The sequence below is a fragment of the Otolemur garnettii genome, unplaced genomic scaffold (genome assembly GCF_000181295.1).
Source record: "Otolemur garnettii isolate 467f Iridium unplaced genomic scaffold, OtoGar3 scaffold00008, whole genome shotgun sequence".
Taxonomy (NCBI): domain Eukaryota; kingdom Metazoa; phylum Chordata; class Mammalia; order Primates; family Galagidae; genus Otolemur; species Otolemur garnettii.
The window spans coordinates 7,771,913-7,775,311 of record NW_003852403.1 but is presented as its reverse complement, the minus strand read 5'-3'; the positions used below and the strand labels follow the sequence as shown (position 1 = coordinate 7,775,311).

The 3,399-nt window shown below is 41.7% G+C and overlaps 1 pseudogene across 1 annotated transcript; it reads right to left on the bottom strand.

The window, feature by feature from the left end:
* Positions 1-2,512: 2,512 nt before the first annotated feature.
* On the bottom strand, positions 2,513-3,121 carry LOC111723143 (annotated as a pseudogene). Its single transcript, XR_002771740.1, has one exon. The product of XR_002771740.1 is annotated as a cyclin-dependent kinases regulatory subunit 1 pseudogene (transcript).
* Positions 3,122-3,399: the final 278 nt, after the last annotated feature.

Sequence of the window (3,399 nt, the reverse complement as noted above, 5' to 3'; positions counted from 1 at the left end):
GCCCACCACAACGCCTGGCCATTTTTTTGTTGTTGTTGTTGCAGCCATCGTTGTTTGGCAGGCCTGGGCTGGGGATTCGAACCCGCCACCTTAGGTGTATGTGGCTGGCGCCTTAACCGCTTGAGCCACAGGCGCAGAGCCAAAATTAAGTCATTCTTAATGAGCCAAATTAAAATGTTCAAGCCCTTAGCCATAGGCTTGCCAATGTCAGTCCACTGCCCTTGTCTTTATTCTCTATGGTATAAAGTATATTATAAATATCTTACCACAGAAATAAGTGAGGCAATAGTTATGTTAATTAGTTTGATTCAAGCATTCTGCCTTGTATATCAAATCATTACATTGTACCCCATAAATGTATACAGTTATGCTGTAATAAAAATTAAGTTAAAAAATAAAAAATATGGGGTGGTGCCTGTGGCTCAGTGAGTAGGGTGCTGGCCCCATATACCTAGGGTGGTGGGTTCAAACCCAACCCCAGCCAAACTGCAACAAGAAAATAGACGGGTGTTGTGGTGGATGCCTGTAGTCCCAGCTACTTGGGAGGCTGAGGCAAGAGAATCACTTAAGCCCAGGAGTGGGAGGTTGCTGTGAGATCTGATGCCACAGCACTCTACTGAGGGTGACAAAGTAAGACTCTGTCTCTAAAAAATATAAAAAAATAGAAAAAATAAAAAATATGTCATCAATTAACCAGCTAAGAAAAAATAAAAAACATACTTTCCAGGATCTACTGATTGTGTAGACAGTGGGGCAGACGTTATGTCTAGGGAGGCTGGATCTCCAAGGCCATAAGGCACAGATCCCTTCAGGTGAATTAAAAAGAGCCAGAGAATTGATACTTTTGTTCTTTTTTTGAGACAGAGTCTGTTGCTCTGCATCAGCCTATGTCACAGCAACCTCCCACTTGAGACTCCTGGGCTCAAGTGATCCTCTTGCTGGGACTACAGATGCCCACCACAATGCCCAGCTAGTTTTTCTATTTTTTTGTGGAGGCGGGGTTCACTCTTGCTCAGGCTGGTCTCAAACTCCTGAGCTCAGCAATCCTCCTGCGTTGGCTTCCCAGAGTGCTAAATTACAGGCATGTGCTACTTTTACATGCCTCAGAGGACTGAATTTTAGTAGTGATTTCATAGACCATGATTTCAGTAAAAATAATAATGGTCAGTATAACTGGAAACATTTACGAGGTCTGACAGTTAAGTTCATAAACTCATCCTAGAAAAAGTGCTACATACCTCATTGCTTAGTATCAGTACATTCACCTTAAAAGTACTCCCCTTGGGAAGCTATGTACCAAAGCCAGTATCTAGTCCACCCTTCAAAGCAATTTTGGAACTCTTTTTCTGGAATGGCCATCAAATATGTTGTCATATTACCCTTGATGTCCCAAATGGTATCAGAATGTCAATATTTCCTTTATCTTTGTTTAAAGAAAATAGTCACTAGGGGTCAGATCAGTAAGTAGGGATGGTGGTCCAATAGTTGTTTACTGACTAAAATCTCCCTCATAGACAGTACCATGTGAGCTGGTGCACTGCCGCGAAGCAAGAGTCATGAGTCATTGGTCAAGATTTTCAGTTAACATTTTCCTGTTTCTCTATCCATGTTTACTTGGTCTGCTATGCTTCTCACAGTCAGCTGATAATTCTGATGCATTTTCTTTCTTTCTTTCTTTTTTTAGAGACAGAGTCTCACTTTATTGCCCTCAGTAGAGCGCTGTGGCATCACAGCTCACAGCAACCTCCAGCTCTTGGGCTTAGGCGATTCTCTTGGCCTCAGCCTCCTAAGTAGCTGGGACTATAGGTGTCCGCCACAACGCCTGGCTATTTTTTTTTGTTGTTGTTGCAGTTTGGCCGGGGCTGGGTTCGAACCCCCTCCTTGGTATATGGGGCCAGAGCCCTACTCACTGAGCCACAGGCGCCACCCTCTGATGCATTTTCGATGAATTTTCACAATATTTCTATCAGTTCTGCTTCTTACTGGCTGACCTGACCTCTTCCTCAGTGATACTTTCTTTCCTCCTCAGAAAACCATTTAATTCATTTGTACACTGCTGTTTTCTTCACATAAACTTGGAGTAACATGTCTCTAATTTCATTTTCACTCTTGCCAAGGTTAACAAGAAATTTAATGTTTGTTGCTCAAATTCAAGCTCTAACATTCTCATGATGACACACAAAAACATTCAACAATAACTGAACACCACTCAGCAAGACACTGCCATATGTCAACATAAACACAGCCCAGAGACACTGATATACCAAGTTTACAAAACCTTACCAACTTGTTTGTACAGTGCTGCCAATGCAAGCACATGGTGACAAGTTCGCAAACTTAGTTGTAAGACCTTGTAATGTATACTGTGTGTCAGGTATTGATTACATGCATAATCATGTTTTTTTTTAAAAGATTATAAAAACTTCTCCTTTAATCAAGACTTTTAAACATGAAACAGATTTTTTTGAATAAAATGGAAAGTTTTTAATACATTGAAACAAATCTGCAAGTCACCACACATAAAACACCCAGCAGGAAAAAACAAAACATCAAATTCACACAATCCCTGTAACAGCCGTGGTTTTATTCTCAGATACTCTCTCTATCTCCAAGTGCATTCTGGACACAGAGCATAAGGTGGCTCTGGGGCCACACTCCCCTGAGGCTGTGGCCCTCATCTGGCTGGGCTGTGGTGGTTGGCTCTACTCAGGAAGTAAAGCAGTAACCAGCACATTCAAACAGTGTATTGAAGAAAGTGAGAAACAAGAAGCCAATGTAATAATGTTATCAGAAAGACGTTAGAAAGGACAGCTGTTTAAAGCTTCAGGCTGAAAAGTGGCTTGGCAGCTTCATTACTTTGGCTTCTTGGGTAGTGGGCGCCGGAACAGCAAGATGTGAGGTTCTGATTCATGGATCATATAATGGACCCATCCCTGACTCTGCTGAACACCAAGATTCCTCCACTCAGATTCAGATATCAAATGTGTTTTAGGGACCAGCTTGGCTATTTTCTTGGGCAACATGACATGCCGGTACTCAAACTCCTCGTTGTCATATTTGTCCGAATAGTAAATTTGTTTGTGTGACATGATTGCTTCGCTTGCTTCAACCCCGCGCCGCCAACCTCACAGATCTCTGCAGTCCATAATCATGTTTAAACTTCACAATAACCTTATGAGTTAGGCACTACTACATAGGATTCCTATCTTATAAATGAGCTCAGTAAGGCAAAGAAAAGTCATTCATTCAACATCACCAAGTAGTTAAGGGGAAGAGTTGGGATTAGAACATAGGCTCTTAACAAGATGACCCTGACCAGTAAGCTCTATTCATGCAGAAGGGCCTACAGCACTGGGTGCCAGAGAAGCCTAACAAATATATATATATTTGTTTTTTATA